Source organism: Aotus nancymaae, unplaced genomic scaffold (assembly GCF_030222135.1).
Source record: "Aotus nancymaae isolate 86718 unplaced genomic scaffold, 86718_ANA_hifiasm-v0.15.2.pri h1tg000089l, whole genome shotgun sequence".
NCBI classification, from domain to species: domain Eukaryota; kingdom Metazoa; phylum Chordata; class Mammalia; order Primates; family Aotidae; genus Aotus; species Aotus nancymaae.
The window spans coordinates 11,617,686-11,639,629 of record NW_026988504.1 but is presented as its reverse complement, the minus strand read 5'-3'; the positions used below and the strand labels follow the sequence as shown (position 1 = coordinate 11,639,629).

The following is a 21,944-nucleotide window of genomic DNA, read 5'->3' as shown; positions in this document are numbered from 1 at the left end:
ATTTCTGTGTCACTTCAGTCAGGTGAGAAATTATATTTGCAAACTTTAGACCAGCTCTTAATAGCCATGGTTTTCAAGGGTGCAAGCACTACTTGGATTTTTGCATCAAGTCTGACTATAAGCACTAAATTTCTATGAATTCCAAAAATCATGAATTGCCAACTGGAAAGTTACCCTAAGGCAGATGTTAATAAAGACTGAATTGCTATATTTGGAATTATTATTTCCAACTATGATCATGTAGTTACTTGGAGTCCTTATTCTCTTTCCCTCATTATCATAATGACTTCTATTTAGGTTTTTATTCCATTATTCCACTAAAATCACTTTTAGTGAGACCATGAATGGACTCCAGGTGACCAAATCCAATGATCATTTCTAATTTCCTTATTTTACTAGATCTTTCAGTAGTTTTCAGGAACTACTTCCTGTTTGAAATACTTTCTTCACTTAGCTTCCATAATATTACGTTCTGTTTTAACTTTACCTTACAGACTACCCTCAGAGTCTTGGTCTAACTTCTTCCTCTTCCAAATGACCCCTAACTAGGGGAATGGCTCTCCTTTCTGTCCACACATATTCCAGGGAGACAACACATCCTATTCATTAACTTTATATGGAGCATAAGTGCCAATGATTCCCAAAGTAGCTCCAGTTCTCATGTTCTCACTTGTACTAAGAATCTCAGGTGCCTTCTTGATATCTGTATTTTATTGTATATCAATCAAACTATTGGTATTTTTCCTTAAACTTTATCCTCAATTAATTCTTTCATTCCCCACTAAAATGAAACACAATTCCCTCTCCTCTATTGCTGAAGCCTAGATATATATATATACGTATATATATATATATACGTGTATATATATATATATATATATAACCGAAAATACAAAAATAGCCAGGTGTATTAATGCGCACCTGTTACCCCAGATACTCAGGAGGTTGAGGCGCAAGAATCGCTTGAACCTGGGAGGCATAGATTGCGATGAGCTGAGATTGTGCCACTGCAATCCAGCCTGGGTGACAGTGAGACTCTATCTCAAAGAAAAGAAAGAAAGAGAGAGAAAGAGAGAAAAAAAAAGAAAGGAAAGAAAAGGTAGGAAGGGAGAAAGGAAGGAAGGAAAAGGAAGGGAGGGGAATGAAAGCAAGAAAAGAAAGAAAGGAAAGAAAGAAAGAGAGAAAGAGGAAGGAAGGAGGGAGGGAGGGAAGGAAAGAGGGAAGAAAGGGAAGGAAGGGAGGAAGGAAGGAAAGAAAGGAAAGAAGGAGGGAGGAAGGAAGGAAGGAAATGAAGGAATGAAGGAGAGAGGGAGGGAAGAAGGAAAAGAAGGAGGGAGGGAGGAAGGAAGGAAGGAAACAAAGAAAGAAGTTAATAAGAAGCAAAGTATACTTTGTCTATTTGGCTAAAAGAGCAGAATGTCAAGCCACCGGAAATCTGTAGCGATTTTGTAATGTCTGTGGTCTGAAGTAAAATTGCTCATGAAGTTTCTACTAGAGGCACAGCTTTCCACCTTCAGCCACAAGAGGATATGTGCATTGTTTGTATCTCTTCTGTGGGACACTTTTCCTGACACTTTCGATTCCTTGACTGGTATTTGTATTCCACACTGTAAGCTTTCAGCATGGTTTTACAGAACCATTGGACAGCTGCGGGCCAGGTGGGAGGAACAACGCAAGCAATTGTTAAACCACCACGACTTAAGAGCAAAAGGAAAGCAAAATATCTACAAAAGTGACAAGACCTAGACACGTGGTAAATACTTTCCAGCAACATGTACAGAAAATGAAAAAAAAAAAACCAAACTTTTCCAGAAATTAGTAATTTAAAATGACACTACTGCCTTCATTAAGCTTAACTTAGATTTGAGTTGGAAAGCTGTTGCACAACAGCTTTGATGGAAAAATATGTATGTTTGAAAATCACAGCAAGAGTAATTTTAAGCCTTCTCTTGAAATCGTGTGAACTTGGAAGAACACAGAAATACATAGACATAGAAAATAAAATGAAAGCAGTTACAGAACTGTGCCCTAATTTTCTGTGCTGAGTAGCACTCATGTACACACATACACACACACACACACACACAAACATAAAATGGAATAAACTAAGTATACAGTGGGGAAATACATGAACTACTTAACTATGTTTTAGCAATTAAAGGTGTAACATAAAAAACTTTGAGGGAGAATTCGATATTTGACTTGTGGTCCTTTAAGCAAAAGTATTTTTAATTTTCTTTCTTTTTTTAAATGTACAGAGAACTGGTCATACAGGTTAGTAGGGTTTTTGGTCATTGTCTTCTTAAAGAAACCATAACAAGCATGACTGAACAAAGAATAAACTTCAAAGTCTTGCTGTTTGGTAGGAAGTGCTTTCGAACAAAAATTACAAACTTTTGTCAATGAAGCCTTTGTGAGAAATGATGAGTGCCTTTCTCCCACCTCTTGTCAAAGTCATTAAAACTAAAGGAGCTTTCTCTACCATACAAAAGAATACCTGCACTCAGAAGAGTCTTGTCCTAACAGACCTTCCCTTTGCCCCAAGCATTGTCCTGGCACCAAGTTGAGAAGTGATTTTGTAATACATTGCAAATAAAGAAACACAGCCATTAACTCCCCCCACCTTTCCTTTTCTTTCTTTTATTTATTTATTCATTTTAATCTGTACAGTCCTGTCCTTTAACAGATCTCCAGGAAATTTCTAAAGCAAGATATTGTAACGAACGCATGACAGTTGGAAAATAAAAATAAGTTTACGTAAGGCAATTACACTGGTCCAGGGCAGTTCACTGTTTCTTCAGCCGTTTTTCGCAGGAGCAGAAAAAAAATCTATTTTCTGGAATTAGGGAAAAAAGTATCTCCCACCGCTTTCTCCACCTTTTAGATCCCAGTTGGAATACCCACTGAACAAATCAGATTGGTCAGAAAAAGAGCAGACGGGTAGCAGAAACATTCTATTTTGTGGTAGACTGTAGTGCTATTTACGTTGCCTCCAAAGTCAGCCTCTCTAGGGCTATATTTGGGGGTTAGAAGAAATAGTTCAGACCAGAGAGGTTTGGCATCACTCGCCTCATGAAAATATAGAACGATAAGTGTAAGAAAGTTTGGTTAGGTAGCTATCTACTTCAACTAAAATCTTAACTTGATAAATATCTGTAATGAGGGCAAATCACTAATTTGAACCTGAAGTCTGCATAATTATCATTTCTGTTTAATTTCTCCTGATGATAGTTCTCCCCCGAACTATTTTTCCTTCAATTATGAGTTGTTTTTCACTCCACTAATGGAAATGAGGTTCTACGTTTCACCCTTGACTTGTCAAAACAAAGTCAATGGTATTTGGCAATTATCAGTAATTTTTTACCTAGGTTTTCAGCAATATATTAGGCAAATAGTGCGCACAGAACACAAGTCCTATTTTTTGTTCCTTGGAATAATGACAGTTTTTAATGCAGGAAGTGGGAAGGAGGGCTACTCATGCCGAAGTGGGCACAGCGACTTGTGTTTGGAGTAACTGACAAAGGAGAAGGTAACTTACAAGGTGCGACTTGACAGTTGGCCACCCTGGTGGAGTGAGTTCTTATACATTCGGGACCATCCCCTCTCCCCTCACACCCCCTCAACTTTAGGTAGGCATGAGACACCTGTACCAATAGGAGACCACAGTGAACCCTTTATGGGAGAATTAGTCCCAGCCTAGATAATTTTGTCTGCTTAAGTTACAAGTTATGGCTACAGGGTTTTAAATCTTCTGAATGGTGATGATGTTGCCATCGAAGGAGCCTTTTTTAAAAACCATAATTATTTTGTTTTCCATTGTTTTTCATCATACTCACAGCTTTCAACTTTTATTGAGAGCATTTTACCAAATAAGAACAAAAAGAAGTGGCGGAAATTAATAAATTGGCCAATAGCATCTTAATAAATTAGTGTAGCAGCGAGAAAGAAATGACTCCAGCTTTGCACATAACAGAATCCAAAACTCGTTTACCATGCTAGCTTTGAAAGAATGCCAATGATAAGAGAACACTTGATAAAAACAAGGTTTCCTTCTCTATCTCATAGATACTTATTCTAGGAGAAAGTTGTTGTTGTTGGGGGTGGTGGGGTATATGTGTGTGTGTGTGTGTGTGTGTGTGTGTGTGTGTGTGTGTGTGTTGAAACGGGCTCTCGCTTTGTCACCCATGATGGCATGCAGTAATGCAATCACTGCTCACTGCAGCCTCGACCTCCTGGGCCCAAGCATTCCTCCTGCCTCACCCTCTTGAGTAGCTGGGACTACAGGTATGCACCACCATGCCTGGCTAATTTATTAATTAATATTTTTTAGAGATGGGGGTCTCTTTATGTTGCCCCAGGCTGGTTTTGAACTCTTGGACTCAAGGAATCCTCCCACCTTGGTCTCCCAAAGTACTGGGATTATAGGAATAAGCCATCGCACCCAGCCCAGGAGAAAGTTTTAACTTGCAAAATACTTAGGTCTACTTAGAGCAGCCTTAAACTATACTTTATTTCAGTAAGTAAAAGTGTCTGACTGAAGAAAGATGTAACCTGGTGATATTAGTTCATCTTCCTCCAGTTGAAAGAATTAAGATGTTCCAAATTCTTAATTCTATTATTAGACTGTATGTAGGCCAGGGAGGAGGAGATTTATGGTGCCTGGTTTACTTAATCTCCCATGTTTAATAAAATACTGAAAAATGCCCAGGCATTTAGTCATCATATATTGACTTAAGCCTCGGAGTGTTCTTCTAAAAGAGTTTTAGTTCAAAAAGTCTACCTTAAGCACAGGTCTAGACTGAGTAACATGTTTGGCTGAGAAAATCAAGTTCATGGGTGTCAATCCCTAACTCTGACATTCAAAAGCTTACTTCCTATCTCCACCCAACACTTTTCCAAACTGCACTTAGCAAGCATTAGGTACAGGCAAGAAACATGTTTTCACCTAACAGGATTTTTGAAATTTAATTTAATCAACCCCACCAAAATCTTTTAATCATTTATTCTTAAATGGCATTTAATAATAAAATATAAATGCTTCAAAAATATTTCCACAGTTGAAGTAAATTGTTTTCTCCTGCAGGAATCTGTCTAGTTTTTGTAAATTACTTGTTAATGATCATTTTTAAAAATTTTAACAAGAGTGGAAATATTGATGTCCTGTATATTCTGTCAGTTCTTAAATCATTTCTTCTCTAAATTATTTACCTGAGACTTTCCACTACTGTTTGTTTGCTTTCTATTAGCAGTTAAGCTTATATTATGATTTTTGATACCTGTGATTTAATTATTGTTGGTGATTAAGGAACCAAGCAAATATGTGTGCTTTTCCTGTGTCTAAAGTTCAGAAGTCCTTATTTCCCTAGAGTAACATATTTACAAGAGTTCAGCCATTACTTGAAATAATTCTCTTATTTTATATGTGAATAAAAAGGTGTCCAGAGATATTAAAGGTTTCCTCAAGGTCAGACATTGGAGAGTGATTCAGTAACAAGAAATGGATCTTTCCTTTCTGCCATCCAGCCAGAAAGATCAGCATGAAAAGGAAGACGTTTGCATAGCAGGAGATCAAATTCAGCCTTCCCTGCCTAGAAAGGGCAGTTGGAATGACTAAAGATCAGATGTGTTTTCAGCCTGCTTTGGCATCTGTCCTCTCCAAAATCTGTACAACTGAGTACATACTGGGTTTGGCATAGCTGGCTCCTGTTTTCTTGCATCTGTGTGCAAACATAATGTAAGAGACCTAATTTCAAATGAAGACTGCAAGCAGGCTCCTGGATGCAAACTCAAGTTCCAATCAGGTCTATCATTTTCAGAAGTAGACAGTAATGTTTCTGCTTGCTCCATTTCCATGTTTACTGGACACGACATTGTTCCACTTGGTTGCATCAGAAAATATGGGAAGAGTTCTAAAATTGACCCTGCCACATGATCACAGAACTCTGCTCTATCACCAGGGAGTTTACCAGCACAAACAAGCTCAAATACAGTCTGGGATGCTGTTAGCAACTGCAGAAAACTGAACCAATCTCCAGATTGAGATGGGAAGGTTCTGATTATGTTTCAATGAATGTATATATGAATATATATGAATACATCAACTGCAATATCATATCTTTTTTTTTTTGTATTCCCATGGAAAGTATTGGTTTCAGAAATGCTTAGTGTAAGCAGAAGCATCGCTCACTTCACTTTGTACCATTGAGACATTTGGCAGGGAGGTGGGATTTGTCTTGGCACCCTCCCTCCTCTTTTGGAGCCTCTCCTTCCCGTTCCCGGGCATTTCATTCCTCACCCCATCAGGTTTTAATCTTGCTCTCATTTTTCAACTACTTCCCTTTAGGTGTTTGTGATAATGGCTTAAAGCATTCCAACTCCCAGAGGCATTCATATAGAGGTTTTAGAATTTGAATATGGGGCTTAGAAACCTAGAAAGCCAGTGGAAAATAAATTATTTGATGACTCCACGACCAAGCAATGGAAGGAAATCTATGGGTAGGCAGCCCTTAAGTATTTCTGGGTGCGCCCCAGGTCACAGAGATCTAGGCTGCCTGTTTGTAAGTTCGGCCCTGGATTCATATGATGATCTCTTGAAGATCTAAGGGATAGGGGAGTTGTGAATAAGGGTTTCTCCTCCAAAAGAATGAATAGGGTGTAGACCAAAACAGCAGAAACATACAAAGTTTCACTTTAAAAAAAAATTAATACGTAATGTTTTACACATTTATGGGGGTACATATAAGTATTTGTTACATGCATAGCATGTGTTATGATTAAATCAGAGTATTTGGGGTATTCATCACCTTAAGTATTTGTCTTTTCTGTTTTTTATTTTTGAGACAGGGTCTCACTCTGTCAGTGTGATCTTGGCTCACTGCAACCTCCACTTCCTACCTCAAGCTATCTTTCCACCTCAGCCTCCGACTAGCTGGAACTACAGGAGTGTGCCTCCATGCCCAGATAATTGTTGCAATTTCTGTAGAGATGGGATTTTACCATGCTGCCCAGGCTGGTCTCCAACTCCTAAACTCAAGCAATCCGCCTGGCTGGGCCTCCCAAAGTGCTGGGATGACAGGCATAAGCCACTGCGCCAGGCCTATTTATCATTTCTATGTGTTGGGAACATTTCAAGTGCTGTCTTTAACTACTTTATAACAAACAAAACGTTGTTGCTAACGACAGTCATTCTACTCTGCTATGGAACATGAGCACTTATGCCTCCTATCTAACCGTATGTTTGTACCCAGCAACCAACCTCTCTTCATCCCCCTCCCACCCACACACCCTTCCCAGCCTCTGGTATCAATCATCAATTCTCTACTTCCATGAGACTGAACAGTTTGAATCATTGTTCTCTTGGGAGAAAGCTTGGATTATTAATACATTCAAAAATAAAATAGTCATATATTTTCCTACCATAAACTGAAAGAGAAGAGCAGAAGTTTGAGATAGCTTCATTAAAAAAAAACAAGAACTATCATTCATAAAATAATTTATCCACTTGTAAATCTATGTGGTTCTTCACAGCTTCTCCCTCCCTCCCTCCCTCCCTTCTTTTCCCTTTCCCTCCCTCCTCCCCTCCCTCCCTCTCTCTCTCTTCCCTCCTCTCTCTCTTCCCTCTTCTCTCTTCCCCCTCCAGCACCAATAGTATAATAATATAAATAATATGAATTTCCCCCCCTTTTTCAGTTGGAAATACTTTATGTATATATACATACATATAGTTGGAAATATTAGTATAATTCTCCATGACAGTTCAAATATATATATATCAACTAATCTCTGGAGGACACATGTCCAATTTAGGCATTTAGAAACCACATAGATGAAAACCTACCAATGATCTCAGAATCAATATCGCCAAGCTCACAGAAAGGCAAATCCCTTTAAGTAAAATCAGCAGACACAAACAACAGAAGAGTTGGCTAAGCATGTCAATAAAAATATGGACTACACCCTCACTTAGAGGTGGCTCTAAAGAATGGTGGTGAAAGGAAAGCCCTCCTGATGAGCAGAATTTTGACTGGGGCACTTGGTCATTCACTTTCTGTGAATTTTAAAATGACCTGAAATGGCCGAGCATGGTGGCTCACACGTGTAATCCCAGCACTTTAGGAGGCCGAGGCAAGTGGATCACCTGAAGTCAGGAGTTTGAGACCAGCCTGGCCAACATGTTGAAACCCCGTCTCTACTAAAAATACAAAAATTAGCCAGGCATGGTGGTGGGCGCCTGTAATCCCAGCTACTCAGGAGGCTGAGGCAGGAGAATCGCTTGAACCTGGGAGGTGGAGTTTGTAGCCTGAGCAACAAGAGTGAAACTCCATCTCAAAAAAAAAAAAAAGGCCTGAAGTAAAAATAAACATAGTCTCACGGTCAGTGGTAAATGGCTTGGTTGGTTAGATAGGAACCTGGAAAGTTTGGAAGATTGAAAACAAGAGTGCTAGCAAGGAGGTATGTGGATGACCCAATGGTAATGAACACAAAGAGGGAGAATCTATTCATTTTTACATTAGTATCAGTTAAGATGCAAAGACCACTGTGGAAAAAAATAACTGAGTTGACAGAATGACACAGCCAGGAAATACCAGCTAGCCTCTGCCTTTGGACATCCCAGTACTTAAGCAATGAGCTTGTGTACAGAGCATCTATGGTGTCTTAGATGGAGCCTATGCATACACTCAACAGCAAGGATTTTTTCTTACCAAGCCTACTACTGGTGGAGGGCTGACCTATGAACAACAGAGACTAGACTATGGCCCACCCTCCCTACTAGAGTCCAATTCCTGCCATATATCAGCCAGCCATTTGGTAACATCTTGGAATGAACAATATTTCATCTTGGTTTGAGTTGACTCATATTGTGGTTATGAATTTGCATTTTCTATCTACGGTACCGCAGCCATTACTTCCAGGTCTCATAGAGTATCTGATCTACCAGCGTGGACTCCTACATGACATCACATCAGACAAGAGACCTGCTTTACAACAAATAAAATATGGCAGTGAGCACATGAGCATGGGATTCATTGCTCCTGCCATACACCATACCATCTAGAAGCTGCTAGTTTGAAAGAATACTCTCTTGAAATTTTAGCCCAGGCACCAACTTGGAGATGACACGTTGTGAAGATGAGGAACTACCCTTTAGATCAAAGTATACATCATACGTCTTAAACCAATGGCTCATATGTGGTGCTGCTATGTTCCCAACAGGTAGCACATCCATACTAATTCATACTCATTATCCTCATTCATACTCATTCCCAGTGATGCATTTGGAGAATATGTTGTATTTTCTGTCCCCGCAACTGCAGCCTCTATGATCTACAAGTCTGGGATTCAGAGTAGGGGATGCTGCCAGCAGGGAAAAAAGTAAGAATTCTGCTAAAATTAAAGCTTAAATTTTAGAACTTTCAAGACAGTAAGCCAGCAGGCACAGAAATACATACTCATGAGGAAGTAAACCATTGCTGCACAATAGGGCCAGGGAATAAAGTGTGTGCCCATAGGACATTTCTTGGTGTCTCCATGTCCAGTTTTTAACTGTAAATAGAGAAGTATCTTTTTAAAAAACCACAGAACCTCAGTTATTGAGGGGCCTCCAGGATGAGGAGTTAGGTTACCCTACTAGGCAAGCCCCCAGGTCATCCGAAATGCTGGAGAAGGGAAACGAAGCCTAGAACGGGTAGTGGAAGATAAAGACCATGAGTAGCAGTTACTGCCTTGGGAACAACTGCAGCAGTAGACACTGTATTCTCACTAACACCATTTTTTCCCAGTGTTGATGAGGCTGTAATGGGGTCTAGGGATCAGGAGAATGAGATGAATTTAAATAGTATTCATTCCCTTACATGTACCAAATACTCCATAGTCAAGGTAACACTCATATCATAGGAGCTAACTTTTTGAGCTATCTCTAGTCTTCAAAGACAACAGATACTTTTAGTGACAAAAGAAAAAAGGAAAGAAAGAAAGAGAGAGAGAGAAAGAAAGAGAGAAAGGAAGGAAGGGAGGGAGAGAAGGCAGAAGGGAAGGAAGGAAGCAAGGAAAGGGAGGGAAGGAGAGGAGAGAGAAAGAGAGAGAGAATGAAAAGAAAAGAAAGAAAAACGAACAAACAGGAGGGAGGGAGGGAGGAAGGAAGGAGGGAAGGAAATGAGGGAAGGACAGAGGGAGGAAAGGAATGTTGGTTGACTTTTGTGTTTTCTTTCTTTCAAATGCAGAAATTGCCTTTTACAAGTTGCCCTTCCAAAATAGTCTTGATAATCTAAGGAACACTTAATCATTCTATTATAAAGACACAAGCACACGTATGTTGATTGCGGCACTGTTCACAATAGCAAAGACTTGGAACCAATCCAAATGCCCATCAATGATAGACTGGATAAAGAAAATATGGCACACACACACACCATGGAATATTATGCAGCCATAAAAAGGATGAATTCATGTCCTTTGCAGGGACATGGATAAGGCTGGAAACCATCATTCTCAGCAAACCGACACAAGAACAGAAAACCAAACACCGCATGTTCTCACTCATAAGTGGGTGTTGAACAATAAAAACATATGGACACAGGGAGGGGAGCATCACACACGGGCCTGTCAGCGGGGGGATGTCTAGGGGAGGGATAGCAGGGGGTGGGGGGATAGGGGAGGGATAGCATTAGGAGAAATACCTAATGTAGACGACGGGTTGATGGATGCAGCAAACCACCATGGCACGAGTGTACCTATGTAACAAACCTGCATTTCTGCACATGTATCCCAGAACTTAAAGTATATATAAAAAAAGAAACGCTTATGCATTACACAAACCAATCAGCCAGCCCCCTGGACTTATCCAGTCAGCCCTCTGAAGTCAGGCAGCTAGTCTACACTTTTTAAGTTGTTTCTTAGTATTTCAAGCATAGATGGTCAATCATGTTAATGCCATTCTTTCTATACAATTGTGTCTCTTAAGACTCCTCATGCCGTTAGTGAAAGAAAACTTACCTCAAACTGACTTACATAATAAAGGGGATTTACTGACTTCCATAACAGAGAGTTTATCTACAGGGAGGGCTTCAGAAATAATGAGCTGATAAGTGTCACTAAGTACATAGTTTTTTCTACTGTTTTACTCTACCTTCAAGGCACTGGCTTCATCCTAAGTCTGATTTCCCACCATTTCTACTTCCAGACCCCATGGTCATGAAAACCTTCTAATGTTAATAAGGCCATGTGTTTTCTCATTCTTGTTAAACAGGAAAAATAATGTGTCTGATCCAGCATTCGAAAGAACAGTACCAAGACTCACCTTGACTGGTTAAGTTACATACCCAACCTTGAACCAATGGCCGTGGCCAAGTAGTAATATATCCTGATTGGTTTAACCAACCAGGACCCATCAGTTAAGCTAAGGTAGGTTTATGTTTACCCAAAAGGTACTGGTTGTGTTGAGAAGGTGTGAGCAAAAGTGAATCTCAGACTTCTTAGGAAGTGAAAATGTTGGGATAAGAACCAACAATACTCACCAGAAGCAGTTATTTTTCAAGCATGGGTGAGGCCTTCCTCTTAATTCCTCATGGAGTTGAAGACCTGAGAAATAACAGAACACAGAAAATTTGCAAACATAGTGTTATTATTTGAATATGTCCCCCAAAGTTTATATGTTGAAAAAAATCCATCCTAATGCAATGGTGTGGAGAGGTGGGAGGTTTAAGAGGTAATTAGGGGCTGGTCGGGCATGATGGCTCATGCCTGTAATCCCAGCACTTTGAGAAGCAGAGGCAGGTGGATCACATGAGGTTGGGAGTTCAAGACCAGCCTGACCAACATGGAGAAACCCCCATCTCAAGTAAAAATAAAAAAATTAGCTGGACATGGTGGTACAAGCCTGTAATCCCAGCTACTTGGGAGGCTGAGGCAGGAGAATTGCTTGAATCCAGGAGACAGAAGTTGCAGTGAGCCAAGATAACACCACTGCACTCCAGCCTGGGCAACAATTGTGAAATGCCATCTCAGGGGAAAAAAAAAAAAAGACGTAATTAGGGCTCTGCCCTCATGAGTGGATTAATGCCTTTACTACAGGAGTGGGTTAGTTATCACAGGAGTAGGTTCCTGATAAAAAGATGAGTTCAGGTGGGTCGGTCTCTCTCTCTCTCTCTCTCTCTCTCATACACACACACACACACACACATGCACATGCGCTTTCTTGCTCTTCCACCTTCTGTCATAAAATGACACAGCACAAAGGTGTCTCCAGATGTGGGCTCCTCAGCCTTGGACTTCCTCAAGAACTGTGATATATAAATTTCTATTCTTTATAAATTATCATTTTTTGGTGTTCTGTTACAGCAGCATAAAACAGACAAATACAAATAATTGGCACCAAAAATTGGGGCTCCTGCTATAACAAATACCTAGAACTATGGAAGCAGCTTTGGAACTAGTTAATGGGTAGAAGCCGTAAGAATTTGAAAAAGTCTGTATTATTGTGAATGGAGTATTAAGGAAAATACTGGTGAGGGCTCAGAGGGAAAGAGAGAGAGAGAGAGAGAGCCCAAACCTTCTTAGAGATTACTGAAGTGTTCATGATCAAATATGGGTAGAAATATAGATGGTAAAGGCCATTCTGATGAGGCCTCAGATGGAAATGAGGAAGAAGATATTGGAAAAGAGAGTAAAGGCCATTTTTGTTACACACTTGAAAATAACTTGGTGGAACTGTTTTCAAGTCCTACGACTTTGTAGAAGGCAGAACTTAAGAGCAATGACCCAGGATAGCTGGCATAAGAAATAACTAAGCAGCAAAGCATTCAAGGTACAACATGGATTCTTTGGGGCACTTACAGTAAAAAGATATAAAATAGAAATGATTTAGAGATAGAATTTATAATTAAAAGGAATACAAAATAGAAATATTTGGAAAACGGTCAGCTAGGCCATGAAAAAACTAAAAAAGTGTGCTCAGGAAAGAATATTAAGGGTGTTGCCAAGTGACACTTTACTAAAGGGATTAATATGAATAGAATGAAGCCAGACTGTATTCATAAAGACTATGGGAAAATAAACGTAAAGCAATTTCAGAGATCTTCAAGGCAACCTAAGACCCTAAGGGCAAGGTTGTCAGAGAAGTGCTCACTAGACCTCAGCATTCACTGTCCAGAGCTTCTTTGTGGCTCTGCTCCCCACATTCCAGCACAGTGCTCCTCAGCTGCCCCAGCTATTGCTCAAACAGGCCCAGATGTGGCTCCTGCCACAGCTCTGGAGGGTGAAAGTGATAAACCTTGGTGAAATCCATGTCATTGGCATCCACATGGTGCTAACCTTGCAGACATTTGGAGTGCACCAGCTGTGGGGCCATGGCAACCTCAGACTAATATTCAAAAGTATGTATGGGACAGCCCAGAGACTCAGGCAGGGACTTGTTGCAGGAGCAGGGCCGCCACAAAGAACATCCACTAGGACAAAGCCTGGAGGATCATAGGAACGGAGCAGCTCCTGAGACTCCAGACGTAGGACCAAGTGTGCAACTCCAGCCTGGGGAGGCTGCAAGTATGAGACTCCAACCTTTGAGAGCTGTTCAATGGACTGAACCCATCAAAGCCATAGGGGAGGGGCTGCTTGAGACCTTGGGGGTACAACTGCCACCCCAGTGTGCCCGGCACCAAGGGAACAGGGTCGAAGGAGATGAATCTCCAGCCTTAAGACTTAACATTGTTTTCTCTGTTGAATTTTGGACTTACTTGGGACAGTCTTCCCTTACTTCTTGTGTACTTCTCCTTTTAAGAATAGAAATGTCATGGTTGCTCTGCATGGAATCCCTAAAGTGGCCTGGCCTTGACACTGGAGTGATAGGAGTTCTTTCCATTATAGAGGAGACAGATTCAGAGGGGCTACAGACCAAGGTTGTTGAAAACCAGACATATGATGAGCGTCCAGAGGTTAATGACTCTGAAGGGTTACAAATATTTATACTCCAACCCCAAGACGCCAAGGACTTCCTTGTTCTGCCCATCTTCGTAACAAGGCTATGGCTGATAACAGCAGTGATGAGTATGAAGAGAAAAATAACAGGGTCCTAAGGGATGGCATGCCACAGGCTCCAGGATACAGAGGCAAAGACATGGACCCTGTTCCACCTGCCCCTGCAAGTTCCAAGTGCCACCAGACCCCTTCTTATGGACTTGAGAGGGTGGGATGGTACAGAGAGAGCCAGAAGCATAGAAAGGAGCCTCACAGTTGACACTTCAACAGGGCTTTAGTGAAAATGATGATGATGATGATGAGCATTATTCATCTGAAACTGATTCTGATTCTGATGATGATGATGAAGAGCATGGAGCCCCTCTGGAAGTGGTTCCATAACCCTTCAGATTATGAGCATTTGCCAGTTTCTGCTGAGATCAAGGAACTCTTCCAGTACATCAGTAGGTACACACCTCAGTTGACTGACCTGGACCACAAACTGAAGCCTTTCATTCCTGATTTTATCCCAGCTGTTGGGGATATTGAGGCAGTCTTAAAGGTCCCACATACTGATGGAAAGCCTGACAACCTTGGCCTGTTGGTATTGGATAAATCTTCTACAAAGCAGTCAGACCCTACAGTGCTCTCACTCTGGTTAACAGAATTCTATGCAGCACAACATCACACAACATATGAAAGTAAAGAGCCTGGAAGATGCAAAAAGTAATCCCAAAGCCATTGACATATGGTTTGACAGCATCTCTGAGTTATACCGTTCTAAGCCCCCTGCGACTGTGCACTACACCAGGCCCACGCCCGACACTGACATGCTGATGCAGGAATGGTTCCTGGAGTTTGAAGAGCTTCTGGGCAAGAGATGGAATTTCACCATGTTGCCCAGGCTGGTCTCAAACTCCTGGGTTCAGGCAATCTGCCCACCTCAACCTCCCACAGTGTTGGTATTACAGGTAAGCCTGCCCACAGCACAGACTGACTGCAGCCTGGCAGAGTACATTGACATGATCTGTGCCATTCTAGACATCCCTGTCTACGAGAGTCAGATCCAGTCCCTCCATCTGCTTTTTTCCCTGTACTCAGAATTCAAGAACTCACAGCATTTTAAAGCTCTCGCTGAAGGCAAGAAAGCATTCACTCCTTTATCCAATTCTACCTCCCAAACTGGAGATGTGGAGACATTAATCTTCAGCTGAGACACCTCCCAAGCTGCTGTTTCAAGGCTGAGCTGGCCCCTGCACCCCAGCTGAGATGGACAGATCGTTGTCAGTCACCTGATGTCCTTGCCTATGCCACAGCTTGGCTAAAGGGCAGTGCATATCCTGCTGCCCTGTCTGCCAGAGGGCACTGAACACATTTGTTTAATGAACCTGCCTGCCTCAGACTGATCTCCCCAGGGAGTTAATGCAGCTACACTACCGTGGGGATTTGAGTTAGAAGAATTGGAATTTCTGAGATCCCATGGAGCTCAGGTTGGGAGGAAAGCTTAAAAGATGTCCTTTTTGGGGGAGGGATGGAATTGTTTTCTTTCATTCTTAAAAGCTGGTGGGTGAAGATTTCATAAATCAAATGCTCTGTTATATTGTCAGATTATTCTGCTCTTTAATATGAAAGAGAAGAGGTTGACTGAGCATAAGACAGAGACAAGGAACTTTGCTTAGTAATGGGCATTAAATGAAGAGTAGTTTAAGCAAACAAGTTTTGTGAAATAAAATGAAACCCCAATCCTCCAAAAAAAAAAAAAGAATAGAAATGTCTATCTTATGCCTTTCTCATCATTGTATTTTGAAAGCATGTAACTTGTTAATCTTACAGGCTCACAGCTGGAGAGGAATTTATCTCAGGATGAACTGTGCCTTGAATCTCCTCCATATCTGATTTAGATGAGACTCTGGACTTTGGACTTTTTGAGTTGGTACTAAAACAAGTTAACATTTTGGAGTTATTAGGATGGAATTAATGTATTTTGCATGAAGAAAACCATAAATTTTGGAGGCCAGGGGAAGAACACTATAGTTTGAATGCATCCCACAAAGTTCATGTGTTGGAAACTTAATCCCCAATGCAACAGTATTGGGAGATGGGACCTTTAAGAGATGATTGGGTCACGAAGGCTCTTTCCTCATGAATGGACTATGCCTTTATTGCGGGAGTGGGTTAGTTATCACAGGAGTGAATTCCTGATCAAAGAATGAGTTCAACACCCTCCTCTTGCTCTCTCTCACATACTTGTGTTGTTCCACTTCCATCATAGGAAGACACAGAAAGAAGGTCCTTGCTAGATGCAGACACTCGGACTTTGAACTTTGCAGCCTCCAGAACTGTAAGAAATAAGTCTCTGTCTTTTATAAATCATCCAGTCTACGGTATTCTGTTTTCGCAGCACAAATCAAAGGCACAAGGTAAACCTTTAAAAGAATGGATTCTAGATGTGACTATTGTCGAAATCCACAGGCCAATCTCTACTATATAGAAAATGCTTTGTGCCAGTTCCTTCTAAATGTTACTAAGCATACATGTCCTTAGACATTTTGTGAAAATGTTGATTCTCGGAATAAAGCCTGAGATGCCACCATTCTAACAAGTTCTTAAGTGATTTTGATGATGTTGATCAAAGGGGGCCAACCCTTAGACAGCTTCTCTCCTAATCTCCTAGTCACCACCAAAATGCTCACCCCAGAGAAAAGGTATCCTTGAGCTTGTCTATTCTCATAGGCAACTAACTTCCATTTCCTTAATCCTACTGAAAAAAAAAATTCTTAAAATGAAACACTTGGCAGAGTTTTGTGTTCACCTCCAAGGAAGACAAACTTTATATAATTACGAGAAAAGTTGAACTCCATATTGCTTTCAATCTTTCTCTTCTGAATAAAAATATTTCCTTACCACGGAATAGTCAAAAAAGTCTTTAAAGTGTCTTTTCCAAAAACAAAGATGCATATTTCCTCAATGATAAATGTCAACTTCCTCAGCCAGGAGAAAAACCAGAAATGCTACCAACCATAAAAACCACAAAAAACAAAACTTTAAAATGGCATTTTTCACACGCATTCAATAATTTTTAATTACAGGATCTCGTCTCAATAAGAATATATGTAGTGTGCATGTGTGTGTAATATATATACACACGTATGTGACTGTATATGTATATTTGCACATTTACACATGCATACTTACTAGAACAAATAATGCCAATAACTTATGACATGCTTACTCTTCCTCTCCTTTTCTAATTTTTTTTTTTCGAGGCATTTAGTGGCTGGTCAGGGAATCTAAACACCATTTATAGTAACATTTCTATTTTAGTATGCCTTTCAGTTCTAAGCAACTAATTTACCAACTTTTCAAACACAATTTGTCTGCATAGAGAAGACCAGTGAACAGGAAGAAAACAATTATAGAGGCAGCATTGCAGCTCTCAGAAAAACACAGGACAACCGAGGCATGGTAAGTGAAATATATAACTAGCTTTTTCATAAAAAGTGAGTTTGTAACAAATATGAGAGCAGATTTCAGTGATATTTGTTCATGATTATTCTATTTATACTGCTTATTTCATGCAGAGTTTTTAATATTTGTTTCTCTTGCACTGTATTAGTCAATTCCTGCATTTCCATAAAGAAATACCTGGGCCGGGTATGGTGGCTTATGCCTGGAATCCCAGCCCTTTGGGAGGCGGAGGAAGGCGAATCACGAGGTCAAGAGATTGAGACCATCCTGGCTAACATGGTGAAACCCCATTTCTACTAAAAATACAAAAATTAGCCAGGCAGCGTGGTGGCACATGCCTGTAGTCCCAGCTGTTCGGGAGGCTGAGGCAGGAGAATCACTGAACCTAGGAGGCAGAGGTTGCAGTGAGCTGAGATCACGCCACTGCACTCTAGCCTGGCAACAGAGTGAGAGTTTGTCTCAAAAAAAGAAAGAAAAGAAATACCTGAAACTAGGTAATGTATGAAGAAAAGAGTTTTAATTGGCTCATGGTTTCACAGGATGTACAGGAAACATGATGCTGGCATCGCTGAGCTTCCGGGGAGGCCTCAGGAAACTTACAATCATGGTGGAAGGTAAAGAGGGAGCAGACAGTCACAGGGCCAGAACAAGAGCAAAGGAGAGAGCAATGGGGGAGGTGATACACACTTTTAAACAACCAGATCACAAGAAAACTCACTAACTATTGCAAGGACAATACAAAAAGGGATGACACTAAACCATTCGTGAAAAATCCACCTCCATGATCCAATCACCTCCTGCCAAGCCCCACCTCTGATGTTGGGGATTACAATTTGACATGAAATTTGGGTGGGAACACATATACAAACTATATTATGCACTCCAAACTATATCATGCACTCCAGATAATATTTTCTTAGCAACAGAAAAAAAAAAAAACCTTAAGCACAAACCTGAGAGAGAGTGTGCTTCAAAGGGAAGGCTGTACATTGAATCTGGAGGCTACAGAAGTGCCTTTTCAGAAGTGGATGGCACCGCCTTATTCATGAGGCTGTCGTAGTGGTTCTACCTTTGTCTGTAATTAAAGGGCCAGGAGCTGGGTTTTATATATAACTCAAGGCAACTGTAAAACATAAGTATACTGCCTCTCTGTTTAAAAAACTGGAATAATTTGTCCCATAATCACATTGGTCTCTGTGAGCTCTTGAAGTTTTATTAAGGTGTAACCCATGAGTCACATTAATATTTGGTTTTAAAGCTTGATTCTCATAGTACATTTTAAAAATATGAATCCTAACTTTGTGTAACTTTAAAGAATGAACAAGTTTGAAGATACATTGCTGTGGAACTCAGAAGGTCTTGGCATATCCCTCTAATCGGAACACGACCTATGCAGCCCTGGTCATGCGTTAGATAAAGAGGTAAAAGGCAGGAAAATGTTGTGGCTAAGAACATACGCTATGGGCTGTCTGGGTATAAATGTTGGCTTTGTCATCTACTAACAAGTTACGGGATCTTGCAAAATATCGTCAAAATATTTGGACTTCAGTTTCCTCCTCCGGGAAACAAAGAAAATGAGGCACAGTTTTTAGGGATGTTGGTAAAGAAAATGTGTCAATAAATGCAACACCCTTAGAAGAGAAACTGGTACAGAGTAAGCACTCAATAAATGTCAGAAATTGTTATCGCCATAGTTCAGTGGTTCTCAAATGGGAGTAATTTTACCCCTCATGGGACATGTGGCAATGTTAGAAAACATATTTGATTGTTGGGACTCAGGGCAGGAAATGCTACTGGTATCTAGCGGGCGGAGACCAGTGATACTACTAAACATCCTATTCACCACTACCAACATAACCACCATTGTAAGATTTAAATGAGAGGCAATGGAGGCCAGTTATTGGAATGAAGAAATTTAATCGGCTCCTGGGTGAGGTTCTGCGGTCCGACAGGAGAGGCTGGAGAAATTGTGCGGACTCCTCTCAGATGTGGGGTTTTATAGGGAGTGGAGGCGTTCCGATTGGCTGCAAGGAAACCAGACGTGGACGGGGCCAGCTGCCATTGGCAGGTAGGCAGGATTTCCGGTGAGCGGGCTGCCCAGAGGGAGTGGGGCCTGGACGGAACAAAATGCTATTGGGCAGGTCCTGGTGGGGCTTCTTTTAAACTTTGGCAGGGTTCTTTAATGGCGAGCTAGGTGCTGAGTGCAGAGCTTGGTGCCGGGCATGGAGTGGTGACATAGTTTCTAGGCGCAGGGGGGGTGGGCGTGTCTGAGCTCCCAGCAAGGTGACCGGCCTTACAACCATCACCAGCAACAATAAAAGATTATCCAGCACAAATGTCAATACTGCTGTGGTGCACAAAGCCTGCTACAGAATAAAATGTTTCTTGTATGTCATATATACATCTCAGAAATAAATTACAATAAATGGGTAAAAACTGAGACACTCTCTATTCTTAAACTTTTTTACTGTGTTCTCTATATAGTAGGAAGGATATATTGCCTCTTTAATGTGTAGCAAGTACTGTATGCAAAAAAGTATATTTATAATAAGTGTACAACTAAAGATTTTCACAAACACACTCATATAACATCCAGATAAAAAGACAGAGTTTTAATGAGACCGCAGTTGTAGTTCTCCCTAAAAGTAGCCACTTTTCCTGACCTGAAGCATCGTAGATGATTTTTGTGTTTGTGTTCATACTTTATAAGCATTAAGTATTTTTGTGACTAGTCCTACTCATATTTTTGCAAGAAGTTATAGTTTGTTCATTCTCATTGCTGGGTAGTATTCTGTCGCCAAAACACACCAGAAATTATCCATCCATTCTTTAAAACATTACGGTAGCTTTCAACTTGTGAGTATTTTGAATAGTGCAGTTGTGTGCATTCTAATACACAACTTTGGGTGAACAAATATATGAGTTTCTATTGGATATATACAGCATAACCTTTGGAAAGTAATAGGAAATCCCATTACAGTTCAAATAAAACCCAAGATCTTTTAAGAGGTCATACTTCCTAGTTTGCTTGAGATAGTGCCAACCTGTGCTTCTGTATCCTGACATCTGCCATCACTCTCAGAAGTGTCCCACTTTAGAAAACAAATGTGTATTGTCTAATCTGCCTAATCTGCCTAATCTGCTCCATTTACTTGCTGAATCTTTGCAGGCAGATCTTCCATTTCTTACTCCACCCCAGTCATACTCTTCCCTTTCCAGTTTCCAAAATTTGCCATATATGTTTTCATGACTCAGTGTTTGTCTCATATATCCATTCTTCACTCTGGGCATAATTGGTACCTTCACATCTTTCAGTTCTGAGTTTAAAGGTCAACTTCTTGGAGGGGACCTGCCTAGTCGGGCTATGAACATTCTTCCCTCAGTCTCACTTACTATGCCTGCACCCTCTTTCCTTCATAGTATTTAGTACATGATGCATTTACTTTTATACTTTTATGTTTTTATTTTTTGAGATGAAGTCTCGCTCTGTCACCCGGGCTGGAGTGCAGTGGTGCAATCTCAACTCACTGTAACCTCTGTGTCCCAGGTTCAAGCAGTTCTCTGCCTCAGCCTCCCGAGTAGCTGGGATTACAGGCGCCCGCCACCACACCCAGCTAATTTTTTGTGTTTTTAGTAGAAACGGGGTTTCACCATCTTGGCCAGGCTGGTCTTAAAACACCTGACCTCGTGATCAACCCACCTCGGCCTCCCAAAGTGCTGGGATTACAGGCATGAGCCACGTGCCCGGCCCACATTTATTTATTTATGTATTTAAGTGTTAATTATCCTTCCCCAGCTCCAACTAGACAGTCAACTCCATTAGGATAAAAATTATGTTTATCACTTTTGAATAGCCAGTACATATCTGTTAAATTTATAGATAAATGCATAAACAGACAACCAAGTAGAAGTCAGAATCTTGCTTCTAAATCATGTTTGGTCTTTTAATGCAATTTCTTCACAAACAACTGCACAGACAGTACACAAGCAAAATAAGATGCTTCTAAACAAAAATAAAAAACAAAGAATGCATAAGAAAAGAAAAAAATAGTACTTTAAAAACCAATTATGTAAGCCAGCTAAAATTGGGACATCCAAGTCCAGTCTTAGATTCTCACATTCATTTAATACCCACACTGTTAAAAATTAAACTGATTGAGTTTATTGAGGTCTCTAGAAGACATACCAACTATAAATTATGTTCTATGACAAATGGAAGCAATGCTAAATAACAGCAGTTAACATTTGCTGGGCACTTCCATAACCAGCGTTTTAATGTATCCCTCTCCCTTAAGAGCCTCCAGATCACCTCCTGCTTTCCACTAATATCTCATTTTCCTCTGCTTATTTCTCTGCTTTAATGAGACCTCACTGTTTCTTTCTCACCTTCATAACCTAATTATGTAGTCTATTCAATTTTTCTAATATTAATATATCTTATCGTTCTCTCATGTTTAAATTTTTTCTTAACCTGTAATCTTGATGAAAAACGTCAAGTGACAGAAGACTCTAGCAGCTCAATGAGGCTG

The 21,944-nt window shown here is 40.5% G+C and overlaps 1 long non-coding RNA gene and 1 pseudogene across 1 annotated transcript in view; one reads left to right on the top strand and one right to left on the bottom strand.

Moving 5' to 3' along the window:
- LOC135271684 (uncharacterized) overlaps positions 1 to 21,944 on the bottom strand; it is a 227,010-nt gene that overhangs the window by 69,380 nt on the left and 135,686 nt on the right. Inside the window, exon 2 of the long non-coding RNA XR_010339819.1 lies at positions 11,514 to 11,577. This is a non-coding gene — a long non-coding RNA (uncharacterized LOC135271684). The remainder of the gene's footprint in view (positions 1 to 11,513; positions 11,578 to 21,944) is intronic.
- Positions 14,015 to 15,192, top strand: LOC105718178 (intraflagellar transport protein 46 homolog; annotated as a pseudogene).